This window comes from Lactuca serriola, chromosome 4 (genome assembly GCF_051521515.1).
Source record: "Lactuca serriola cultivar US96UC23 chromosome 4, Lser_US96UC23_V15, whole genome shotgun sequence".
Taxonomy (NCBI): domain Eukaryota; kingdom Viridiplantae; phylum Streptophyta; class Magnoliopsida; order Asterales; family Asteraceae; genus Lactuca; species Lactuca serriola.
Genome location: NC_136411.1, coordinates 362,338,963 through 362,352,075, shown reverse-complemented (window position 1 = coordinate 362,352,075; position 13,113 = coordinate 362,338,963). Strand labels below are relative to the sequence as shown.

At 35.0% G+C, this 13,113-nt stretch overlaps 1 long non-coding RNA gene and 1 other non-coding gene across 6 annotated transcripts; both read right to left on the bottom strand.

Annotated features, from left to right (window-relative positions):
* Positions 1 to 1,332: 1,332 nt before the first annotated feature.
* LOC145097642 (uncharacterized) lies at positions 1,333 to 4,354 on the bottom strand. 5 transcript variants are annotated; one of them, XR_013704445.1, is made up of 4 exons: positions 3,632 to 4,354; positions 3,317 to 3,541; positions 2,401 to 3,186; positions 1,333 to 2,306 (listed from the first exon to the last, which is right to left on the bottom strand). It is a non-coding gene; the product is annotated as an uncharacterized LOC145097642 (long non-coding RNA). The 5 variants fall into 5 exon arrangements; XR_013704446.1 differs by having other exon boundaries at positions 2,775 to 3,186; XR_013704447.1 differs by having other exon boundaries at positions 1,333 to 3,186; positions 3,632 to 3,875; positions 3,957 to 4,354.
* Positions 4,355 to 12,720: 8,366 nt separating this feature from the next.
* On the bottom strand, positions 12,721 to 12,827 carry LOC145103642 (small nucleolar RNA R71). Its single transcript, XR_013706722.1, has one exon. It is a non-coding gene; the product is annotated as a small nucleolar RNA R71 (small nucleolar RNA).
* Positions 12,828 to 13,113: the final 286 nt, after the last annotated feature.

Below are 13,113 nucleotides of genomic sequence, written 5' to 3'. Positions count from 1 at the left end.
TGGATTCGCTCTTCGTCGAATTATTGTTGGCGTGCTAGAAGCTCTTGATGATGAAAATATTTAACTAAATCTAGTGAAGAAGGATGTAATTGGCTTTGCTCTTAGGGGCTTCTACACCTTCATGATGTAGACATAGTGCGGGAATTGGTTGGATTTGTCTTTTTTAAAATAATAATAATAAAAAGGAGAAAAAATTGCAAATTCCATAAGAGTGTTCAAGACGATGAAGAAGCCCTATGTTGCTAAACAGGGTTGAAGTCTCAGTCCCAAAGACACAAAGGGGGAGATTGTTGGGGCTTATTGTGGTGTGTCTTAGGGCTTTTTGTATATATCCGGATTGGGCCTGCCCATCCGTGATTATCTCTTAGGGTTAGACTATATATATATGCATGCATGTATGCATTACGTGAATACGTCTTTGATTTTACGCTTGAGTTTTGTAACCCTAAAACACCTTTACAATCGAAGTTCTTAATAGAGCTCTTCTGAGGTGTTGAAGCATTAATCATTCACCTTATTCAAGCCATATTTGTGTTTACTTTTACATACTTAATTGTTTGCATGTTTAGAATCAATCGATCCTGAAAGAACTACGTTATAACAAATTGTCTTTGTGATAATTTACCTTGGTCTGGTATACGTTTGGTTATGAGTTATATCTATATGATATGTTACATGATAGAGATAGTTTCCCTGATAGGGGTCCTTAGGACCAAGGGGTAAGTCAGTACCCGGATATGCCTAATTGTGTGCTTATATCTTGCTATTGTATGCTAGTGGTAGGGGGTGGAATAGTCCCCAGTTACCGGTTGAAAGATACCGATGACGATTACCTGTTGAAAGATACCGATGATGATTACTGGTTGAAAGATACCGATGCTATTGTATGGTATGTGGTATGATGGGTGAACTCACTAAGCTTTGTGCTTACGGTTTCAGTTTTTGGTTTCAGGTACCTCTTCATCTAAGGGGAAGGAGTCGGCGGCGTAGCATGGCATCACACACACATTTGATTTTCCGCACGGTGTTTTCTGGGATTGTACTCTGATATGTTATTTGCTTATGTTGTGGGTTTGAAACATGATACTTGATTTTATGAGATGACGTGTTGATTCAATATTTTCTAGTGAATGTCTTATGAACAATTTAATTAAAAATGAAATTTTTGGACCTAAATTTTGGGACGTCACAGTAATATATACATATAAGCAAAAAATAAAAAATATAATCAACTATGTACTCAATAGAAGATTTGGGATTCGGGAAGCTGATTGCACATTTTTTTTTCAAATCTTTAATCTTTTTTTTTTTCTAAAAAAGCTAAATCGTACATCTGACTTCAAAGTAACAAACTAATTAATACAATGCCCCTGGTAACATTTTAAGCTGAACTCATCTACACCAACTATATTGGCCACCCTAATCCTGCATATTGACCTTGTTAATCCTCATAATGTAACAATAATGACACACATTTCGACCTTTACCTAGCTTAATACCACAGCTACTATCAAATGGTATTTCCTATGCAAAAAAAAACTTCACTGATGCATTATTTTTCAGCATATATAAAAGAAAAATATAGAATTGCATGGTTTATAAGGAGTTCTCGTACAAGTTAAGAAAAGATGGGTATTTTGGTTTTTTTGTGTGTTTTTTGATCTGTGATTTTATCTTGATTCTTCTGGAGGCTGAAAATAATGCTGGAATTGAAACTGTAAGATTGTGGTTTGGTTTTACTTGAGATTTGTGCAGTAAAATTGATGAGATTGATGCAGTAAAATTTATAAAGGGCAATTTGGTCTTTTTTTGGTTTAAAGAAGGATATTACTATATCAATCAACTTAACATCTACTAAGAAGGAGAAAAAATAAAAGTTTTTTAAATAGTTCTCGACTGTAGAGGTTAATGATGTTCCATCAAGGGCATTTTTGTCTCTTTCTAGTTTCTTTTATCTACAATCCAGGTTTGGTTTTCCTAATGATATGTGATGTTAAAGCTGGTTTCTGTTGGAATAATAAAGTCATAATAGGAAGATATGATTTCTTCAAAAATTACCCAGATGATTTGGATTTAATTTTTGCCTTGATAGTAGAATGATATAATGAATGATTAACAAATTTTTATATTATCTTCAAAAAGACAACTGACAATAACAATATAAAAAATCACAGTATCAGTACAGTTTCGTTATCAGAATTAGAAATCTTACTTTGCAACTCTTAAATTGAACTGCATGAAGTATGACTTAAAAAAGAACTCAATATGTAAAATAAGCTTCTTCCAAAACCCGATGCACCGAAAACCTGTCCGCAAACAATCACTTTGAGTATTACATAAAACTAAAACTAAAATGATATATAACAAAACTTTGAAAACATAAAAGCAATATAGACTTACATTGCTTATAACCATTGTAGGTAATTGATTTTCATCTCCAATAAGAATGGTTATGAATATGGTTTTCTTTATATTTTCTTTATTTTTTAGAATTATAATTTTACAAAATGAACTACAAAAACACATTTGGCTCACGTTAGCCAAAACTCATAAAAACAAACTGTATCCACCACCAAGAGGTACTCTTGGATTAAATTTGGCAGATACCTTCAAACATGGGCAAATTCTAAAGCCAATATTCTGTAACCAAATAGCAAATTTTTTTAGATTATGTGGTTATATGAAACAATGAAGTTTTCTAAAAGAAAAAAAAAGCAAATAGTTACTATTAAAGTAAAGTCAATAAATAAAGCTATTTAAAGGGTTAAGCTTACTGGAATGCTTAAAATCTGCCTTTTAGGGTTAACTAAAACTGGAAGGCTTCTTCTTGCAGCAACATGAATTGACTTTAATACCCTCAGAGCTTCTCGTGCGGATACTTTAAAAAAATCAGAGCACAAATTTTCACTCTTACTTAATTTAGAAAGATATAACCAATCATCGTCAACCATGTGGTACACCTCCATGACCTAATATTGACCAAACACACAACCACAACAACCACCGGAAACAAACTCCCATGAAACCAAGAACCTATCCATGAAATGACCAATTTACCCTTGATGAAGTTGTTTAACATTATTAACCAATTCCACCGCCTTACATGATCCATTGTCGGGTAAAGTTTCGGTTTGATTGAGAACGAACTATTTCACCTTCAGTCCTACATTCTTCTTCTTGATTTTCCTGTTAAAAATCAAGAAATGACAAATTAAAATAACATGACTTTTGTGTCCATATTGTTTTAATTATACTTCCTAAATGAATCCAAACAATTTAAAATTGATTTTTTTCAAAGAGTTTTGTATTTTTATACCTATCCATATTGATATGCAGAATCATCGGTGTTTTTACTCTTCAAGCTTTGGTTAGGCGAATCTGAGTTCATATGTGGGACAAATGAAACCAAAGATGGCCCTTTTGCCGTAGAAATTGAGGGCTTCACCGGAGACGTGAATTCAAGGTATAGATGCCATTTTTTTCACAGTGAAGGTTGAAACGAAGAACCGATGTTGGAGCAGATTCACGGAGGAGAAGCAAGCTGGGGATGGTAGCAGATCAAAATTAGATAAGTTTAAAAAAAAAACCTAAATTTTACTTGATAAATGTAAACTTATCACTGGAGCCTTACCTATACCAATTCCGATTCCAAAAACAAAAGTGATATCGACCTCCTTTAATTAGTCTGCCTGGAGTAGTCGAAGAGACGTGATGTAGGGCAAAGGAGAACTTGAGCAAAGCATTGAGAGGGAAGCAAATGGATTGGGGAAGCGCAACATATCTATACATAACCAAAATCTGGAAGTGAGGTCAGCTTGGAACTCGAAACAACACCTCTTTATCTCTATTTCTCGATCCCTTTCTTCATCTACCTTCTTCGTTAGCAAGAATCGAACAAAATGAGGGTAGAGTAGGGTTTCATCACAAGAAAAATAAAATAAATTGAATAAATTAACCTGCAATTTTGGTCAAAGATTGATTTCTACAAGGGATAGAGTAGGGCTGATTTCTCGATCTTTTTCTCACTAGTGTCGATGTGTTATCTTCATCCCAGATGCTTCAATAAAACCCCAAAATTGAATAGCTGAATCATCTATTTAACCTCAATTCTTAATCGGTAGAAGAAAGCCTTGAAAGAGGGTGGCGTTAGTGGTGGTAACGGTGTTGAGATGAGGCGGTGAAGAGAGAAAGTGGAGGAGTAAGGTTTTCTTGGAAGACTGGTTATTCATTATCATCTACTCAGAGAAGGTTAACAAAAGATTGAGACAAAGGCGGTCGGTCTGCGTTGTTGGATGAAAGAAGGTAGGGGCAGTGACCATGTACACAAATCTGAACCTCATTGGATGAGAAAGCGGTGGGTACGGTAAAGTTAGATCATAACAACACGTGTATATAAATAAAAAAATGACATAAACTACCCCTAAAAGAAAGGAGACACAATTGCAACCATATTCATAATAAAGAGACCATTTCTGCCAGACATTTTTAATGAATATATATTAATAATTGATGGACCATTTATGTCAATCCCTTAGCCACTTAATTTTAATATATATATATATATATATATATATATATATATATATATATATAATAATAATAATAATAATAATAATAATAATAATAATAATAATAAGGTTTATTTTTCAAGTTTTTTTTCGTAAAGTTTGCTAAAAAATCAGACATTAAAACAATATAAAATGACAAATTATCATTATTTGGGTAATAATATTATTATTATTAGTTAAGGCAAAAAAAGGCACTGCTTTGCTCTAAGCTTCCTCGTTATACGAATTATCAGTAGAATATTCGATGTGAACCCTTTCCAATCTACTCAAGGTTTATACTGACGATTTTTTCGTGGGATGTCGATGTAATATCCTTGTGCTAATGATGAACAAAATTTTAATATCCTTGTGCAAATGTAGAATCTAGGCTTATATTGTAGAATTTAGGTTAATTTATATTAGTGATTTTGTTATCATAAATATTATTTAAATGTAATAGGATTACTTTGTTGACCAAAAATGATATTGATAAATATTAAACAAGTAAGCAATGTGTGGAGTACACACTTGTTTAAGTTTGATCAAGTCTTAAAGTACAATGTCTTTTAGGGACGAAACCCCTAAATGAACAGGGGTCAGGGGGCAGCGTCCCTGGGAGCAGGGTCCAAGGGGCAGAGCCCCTAGCTTGACCCTTAGATTAAAAATGTATCAGAAAATCAGATTTTAAGAGAATTGACCATTGGTTTGACCGTTATCCAAACTTTCGTTTTTATGTCAGTTTTTATGGTTTTATGATAGTTTGATACTGTCATATGACATTTTTCAGACAAAGATCTAAAAGTTGATTTTGGTCTCTATTTTCTGGTACATACGTAACTGTAGTGGTGTTGATTTTGATGGCATGTGCGGAATTAGAAAGATCTAGTAATTCATCATACAAATTCAAGAACACAAGGAGTAAATAAATCTTTTTAAGCTCTTATTAGATCTAGAAAGGATATGCAAATGGGTTTGTATACAAATTCTCTCTCTAGTCTAACACTCCAAAAATGGACTCTCTTTATAATGGTAGTCTAACATTCTCCCCCTCAAAGTTAGGATTGGATGTCCGGCTTTAATCTCCAACGAGCTAGCGCGATCAAGACCAAACTCCCCCTCGAAGTAACACCGGTCTTCAAATCCGCAAATGGATATTCGACAAACTCGAGAAGCTTCGAATACCCATCATTCTCTCCCTTTTTATAATCAAAAAATGATTATAAAACCCACTAAGGATGAGAAGCGCTCGAGGAATAGTCTTCACAAAACTCCCCCTTGATGTGTACCAAAAATGAATCACCAAAAATCTTGCACGGAAAAACAATCACGAAAAAGCCACAAAAAATTTTCAATTTATGAAAAATTTTGACTTTTTGGGTGAAAGTTGCAAGATTTTTCAAAATCCGGGTAGAAATTGTCACTTTCTGAAACTTGCAAGGACCCGTTGCGTCCAAAACAGGCAAATATGCAAAACTCTCCCCCTTTTTCAAAGCTGGGTAGAAAGCATCAATTTGCACAAACTGCAGGGACCAGAAATGAACATTCTTCAATTTCTCAGAAAATTTTCCCAATTTCGAAGTTGGGTATTTTCTGCCAATATTTCAAAACTGTAGGGGCTAATAGAAAAATTCTGTCATTTTTCACAACTTTTGTCACCATTTCGAAATTGGATCATTTGTGCCATGTCTTCGAAACTTCAGGGGTAATATTCGAAACTTTTGATTTTCTTCTTCAATCAGTAACCAAGTAACAAACATACGAAGACTTGAACACGTACAAAGACCCCTTCGAAAATAAAAACCCAGTAACCATCCGTTCAAATGCCTAACACCTTTGTACCCTTCGAATCTGGACTCTAAACTCTTCGTTTTTCCATTCATCCATATACCCTTCGTTTTTCATCACTCTGAATCAAAATATCAGTCCTTCGATCATTTGAATATCAAACCCAGTCGATCATCTGTTCTTACAGTCTTTGTTCCCAAATCGATGCTTAACCCTTCGTTCATTAACCCCAAACAAACACCCCTTCGAATCATTCACAAACACAGACTTCGTTAATCAACATCACCCGTTTCTTACAACTCTCCGTTCCTTACAGTTCATCCCAAATCATCGATTAAAAGAAAACCAAGGATTCTTTTGTTCAACAACAGTTCTTCGTTCCTTACATTACAGAGACCCCAAAATCGATTTCCTTAAACCCTTCGAACATTGATTACACTATCACCCTCAATACCTCCTTCGAACATCAAACCAATTCCAAAAACCTTCGTTTTCCAGTTCCAAAACAAAATCAATGACTCCACATAAACCCTTCGTATGTCAAAATCAAATACATCTTCCCAAGCAGTAATCATCGACATTAAATTCTTTATACCCTTCGATTCAATAACCCAAATATCAACATAACCAAATCCAATATCAACCTTTAATCATCGACTTCATCTGTTAAACTCACAGTTCTTCAATCGTTCAAACCTTCGATTCCAAATAAAAAGTGTTCGACATCAAGATCATAATCAATTCCAAGAACATAAAACACTCGTCGTTTCCAGTCATCAAGAATCGATTTCTTGACTCCAAGAGATACAGATCGACTTAGAATCAAAACTTATCACAAATCGAGATCGAAATCAATGTTGAACAAAATCATTTGACTATTAATTACAAATCCAGTTTTGACTTTAAACACAAATTTCAAATCGATTCCAGAAACATTAATAACCCGATTTTGACTTTCAGAGATTATGTTGACTTTCAATAGAATCAAATATCGGCTGCTTGATCATAATCGATTCTATATAAAATCGATTCACAAGATAAAGGATAACTCATCGATTGTTAAGAACGACAAGGTGAAATCTCATTCATGTGAATGCTGTCAGGAACAATCGTGAATACACAATCTGGAAACGAATGAAGATAAAAAACGAACGAAGTATTTCCGATTACGATTGAATGATATTTTAGGATTCATGAACAGTAGATAATTCTGAATTTGGGCTCAAAGAAATCGGACACGAACAGTATTAGACATTTGAGTTTGGCAGGGCTTGATCAAATGATTTGATTGGGTTTCAAATAAGAAATTGAATGATGAACAGTAAACAATTCTTGTTTGGGCTGGGCTTCGAAATATACATCATATGAACAGTGCTCAACTCGTTTTATTCGAATGATTATTAACATTTTGAAATTAAAAAATGTTAGAAGATGATATTGATTTTGAGGATTTTGATCTAAACAAAAATTATTGGATCAATCAATGGGGTTTGAAACAGATTAGATCCAATGAGGCAAATCGATCAAAAATTGAAAAACGCAAAATACGAATCGAAATCATGAACGTTTTGGAATCCATTTGAGAATTTGTGATACCTTTTTGACGAATCGAGATCCATTTTCAACGAACGAATCAAATTTGGAAGATCTTGGTTCTTTTGTCGGAATGAGAAAATCTCCAAATCGAACATTGTACCACCCACCATGCGAGATGTACAACTCGTTCTTCGTGTTCTTCGTCGATCCAAGAACATCTTCAAAAGAACCACCAACACTTTTGGATTTTGACTTCAAATTCAATTCAACACTTGGAGATTGTTGCTTTGGAACCCAAATTTGCTTCACGAATTTTGGCTTCACAACATATGACGATTTTTGTGAGTAAACCCGCTTGTTCTTTCGATTCATCTTCTTCTTCTTTTTCTTTCTCATCTTTTTGCATCTTGAAGACTTGACTTCATGAACAAACCCACTTTCAACAACATGAACATTTTGAGTTTGAATCAAATCTTTTGGAGTTTGATATTTGTGAATTTCTTGAACCACCGGCTTCCGATAAGGAATCATTCCTTCAAACGAATTACAAGAACACAAAATATCATCGGTTTGAACTCCAATTGAGCAAAAAACTTTTTCATCATGAACATCAACTTGAATCTTCTTATCATGAACTTCAAGAACATCAAGAACATCACATTGAACTCCATTGTCAAGAACTTCAAGAAATTTAAGAGCACGAAGATCATTTGGGTCTTCAATAAGAGAAACATATTTCTTATTGAACAAATCTCGTTCTTCTCCTTCCTTTTGATTTCTACTACGAACTAATATGGACAAGGCAATTTTATTCAACCATGCAATCTTACAAATTGGTTGAAATACCAAGCTTCCATGATCATCCTTCAAACCTCCATAAGAAACCAAATTACCCCATGAAATCAATTTGCTTAACAACAACCCATAAAATTGATCTTCATTGACTTTGTATTTCACATCTTTAACGATCACAATCCAAGAATCATATGGCAAACCCACCATGATCACAAAAACTTGAAGAATTCTAGAGAGAGAAAGTGATTTTGAATGGGTTTTCTAGAGAGATAAAGTGATACAAACAAGTATTCTAGAGAGAGAAAGTCGAATTATGGATCAAATCAAAGAAAAATTCGACTTCTAGAACACAAAAACACTCTCTAAACATGAAGATCAATGAAGAAAAAGAATCACCAAATCAAAATAGCCATCAAGGATCAATTCTTGATGAGATTCAAGAACACCCGCTCTGATACCAATTGTAGTGGTGTTGATTTTGATGGCATGTGCGGAATTAGAAAGATCTAGTAATTCATCATACAAATTCAAGAACACAAGGAGTAAATAAATCTTTTTAAGCTCTTATTAGATCTAGAAAGGATATACAAATGGGTTTGTATACAAATTCTCTCTCTAGTCTAACACTCCAAAAATGGACTCTCTTTATAATGGGAGTCACTCACTTCCTATTTATAGGAAAGACTCAACCCATTTACACATACAAAGAGGAAAGCCTAAAACATTACATCCAAGCATGACTTTGCACCCTAACAGAAACTATCATCAAAACATTCTTTGTTATTGTCTCTCTAAGTCTTATCTGATTAAAAAATATTGGGAGTACCATCCAAATACTTTAATCTGAAAAGTGTTAAACACAATTATTAGAATTTCCTAGACTTTATGTACCTCAAATTCCTAACAGAATTTGAGTTTATGTCGGGGCTTTTGTCGTAAAAATGGATTTATGTCAGGATCTGTTGTATAATATTTGATTTTGGATTCACCTAACTTATGAAGATGTAAACCATTATAATCTACAGCTTTCAAAGCTTTTGATATCATTCTAAAGCAAAATTGATCTAATGACTAGGTTCGATATGGATTCGCTCTTCGTCGAATTATTGTTGGCGTGCTAGAAGCTCTTGATGATGAAAATATTTAACTAAATCTAGTGAAGAAGGATGTGATTGGCTTTGCTCTTAAGGGCTTCTACACCTTCATGATGTAGACATGGTGTGGGAATTGGGTGGATTTGTCTTTTTTAAAATAATAATAATAAAAAGGAGAAAAAATTGCAAATTCCATAAGAGTCATTAAGTTATATGAAAATTTGATTTGACGTTATGTTCTTTTTTTGTTTCAATTTGGACACTGTAACGACGTAAATTCTCAAAACAATTTTTCACTTCCAAATGTTATTTCAGAAAACATGTCCCTGAATATGAAACACATAAATCTCTATCAGTGTGTACAGATCATGTTGGCGCCTTCCTGCGATCCTCGCTGGTACCTGAAACACATATCACACAACACAGTAAGCATAAATGGTTAGTGAGTTCCCCAAAATATCAGATACAACACGTACGCCACTCAAGGCTAACACTCTACAAAACCTTCCGGTTAATGTGTCTGTTAGATGCCATTTTATGCGTCTTATAGGGTAGTTTTTTCATCATTTTAGCATCATATTTTGTACATTTTCATGTCATTTATTTAAATAATGTTCAGCTCATGTATTTCGTTAGAATTACAGTACTGCTCATGTTTTATGTTGATTTCAGATAGTTCAAGTGGAGCAGTGCTTTGGGAGCAGTTGGATGCGCGTTTGGTGCTTAAAATGGAGCTTGGAACTTATGGGGTATGTTGAGGAATGTTTGGTAGATGCTTTGGTCAAGAAACATTCAATTGAATTGATCACACGAAGATAGAATATACAATATCAAAGTTAAAGGATGTTGTTGGCAGCTTTGACCCCCTGTCAGTGTTTTGACCATATCTCGAGAACCGTAACTCCGATTGACGTGATTCAAAATGATCTGAAAATTACACGAAATTTCGGACGTCATAGGCACAACCTGTGATCGCCGGTTGTCTCCTTGAGATCGCAGGTGACCTTTTTGCGGTCGTAAGTTTGATCGCAGGTTGCCTTCGAGGTTCTTTTGTGCCTAAAATTTATCCGGAAGTGAAAACTCAAAACCTGCTTTCGCAGGCTGTCTCCTTGCGATCGTAGGTTGGCCAAAAAGTGTCAAAATAGCATCCTACTTCATTAAAACGAAATCAGATGCCTTTATTGCAAAACCTGCGATCGCAGGTTGTCTCCTTGCGATCGCAGGTGCGTCGTTTTTGCTGTTGGACGTATAAAAAGACCCTGATAGCCTTCCAGTAACCTAAGTGGACGATTCCAGAAGGTATCAGACGATGAAAATACGATTTTGGAGGCGTTTTTTCTCTGATTTCATCAATTTATGAAGATCTGAAGACTGTGGATCATCTCCTTCAAGTAGATTAGTAAGATTAGTTATTTGATGTCTCTTTTCATCTATTTTTATCAGATTTTGGCCATGTCTGGCTAAACCCTAGTTTTCAGTTTTGCATAAAACAAGTACTTTTCATGTGATTGATCATTAGATCTGATTTTTGATTTGTGTTTCTATCTAGATTCTTCCGTTTTGTTCTTAATGAATGTTTGATTTTGATTCTTGTTAGTTTGATCACCTAGATAGGGTTTTATCATTCCAGTTAATCAGTTATAGAATACGTAATTGTTCTTGTCAACTGGTAATAAGTAACAAGTAATAAATGGTTCCATGTTTGGGATTTGACTTTATTATAAACTGAAAAATCATACCTTTACGCTTCCGAGCTTGTGAGAAGTACTGGGTATTGCTGGGAATTTTACACAGATCATAAAGCTGCTTTTCTGATTTAATTAAGAGCTTGTTTAATTGAACAGTAAAAAGTTAGGGTTAATTGAAGAGCCTGTTTTGATTAACTAAGGTAAAAGAGAAATTACTAGAGCTTGTTAATTTTTCTCAGTACTAGCTTAGATAGAACGCATCTCTAATAATCAGATCTGGATCAGTTACATGATTAGGAAAGTCGCAGCAGAACTGAAATCGTTTTTTATATTGATTTTCGTTTAGTTTAATATCACTGCAGTTTTAGTTTTTAGTTTAATTCAAATCAACCTTTTAATAATTTCTGTCTTGACTAGATTGTGCCTGATGCAAAAAGGCATTGACCATTAGGATGTGTCCTTGAGGATTCAACCCTGCTTCCCTGTGCTATATTTTTAGTGCAACCAGCAGTGATAATTTATTTGCTTAATACGTGCGCGACAACGTGTTAACAAATTGGCGCCGTTGCCGGGGACACGATGCTTTCTAATAGTTTTATGCCAAGAATTTTTCGTTCAAGTACACCTTTAGTTTTTGATCCAGAAATCGAGCGAACTGCAACGAAACTGAAGAAAGAAGTAGCAAGAAAAAAACAATCAGCTGGTCTCTTTGGTTCATCATCTTCCATACCCCCAGAAACCTCCACACCGCAAGGCACTCCCTTATGGAACAAATCAGATCCGTTTTTTCCAAAAGTACCCCTATCTTCTCCTCAAAACAGCCCATATAAAACTTACTCCCCACCCCTTCCGTTAAAACTGAAACCTTAGACTCTTCAGAAACCGAATCTGAAGTCTTAGTTATGAGTGGAGACGAAGCAGAAAAGACCCTTAGAGAGTGGGCCACTCAAGAGGTCAACCAATAGCCCCTTTGCATAATATTTCCAGAAGCCCAGAACTTCGAACTTAAATCTGGGATGATTCACCTTCTTCCCACTTTCGGAGGATTGGAAAATGAAGACCCACATAAATTCCTCAAGGAATTTCATGTGGTTTGTTCAGGAATGAAGCCTCATGCTGTCACAGAAGACCAGATAAAGTTAAGGGCATTCCCCTTTTCGCATCAAGATTCTGCAAGAGAATGGTTGTATGAACTCCCATCAGGTTCCATCACCACTTGGACAGAACTTGCAAAACTGTTTTTTAGAGAAATACTTTCCAGAAACGCGAGTCTCCAGTCTCAGAAGAGAAATCCTTGGTATCAAACAAGGAAAAAGAGAAGCTTTACATACCTACTGGGAGAGATTCAAGAAGTTGTTGGTCCGTTGCCCCCAACATGGAATTAGTGATTACCAGCTCTATAACTGTTTCTGTGAAGGTCTAACACCCATGGAAAGACGGCTTATAAATGCTTCCGGTGGTGGTTCTTTGGGTGACATGACCCCAACTGAAATCAGGGAGCTGATTGAGAAGTTGGCGATCGAGTCTAAACATTCCGGGAATGAAGACGAGTGGTATCCAGATCAGCCAAGAGGGGTCAAGGAAGTCAGCAATGTTCATCTGGAAGCTCAGATATCTGAATTGACAAAAGTTGTTCTGCTCTTGATTAAAGAAAAAGCAGCTGCAAAG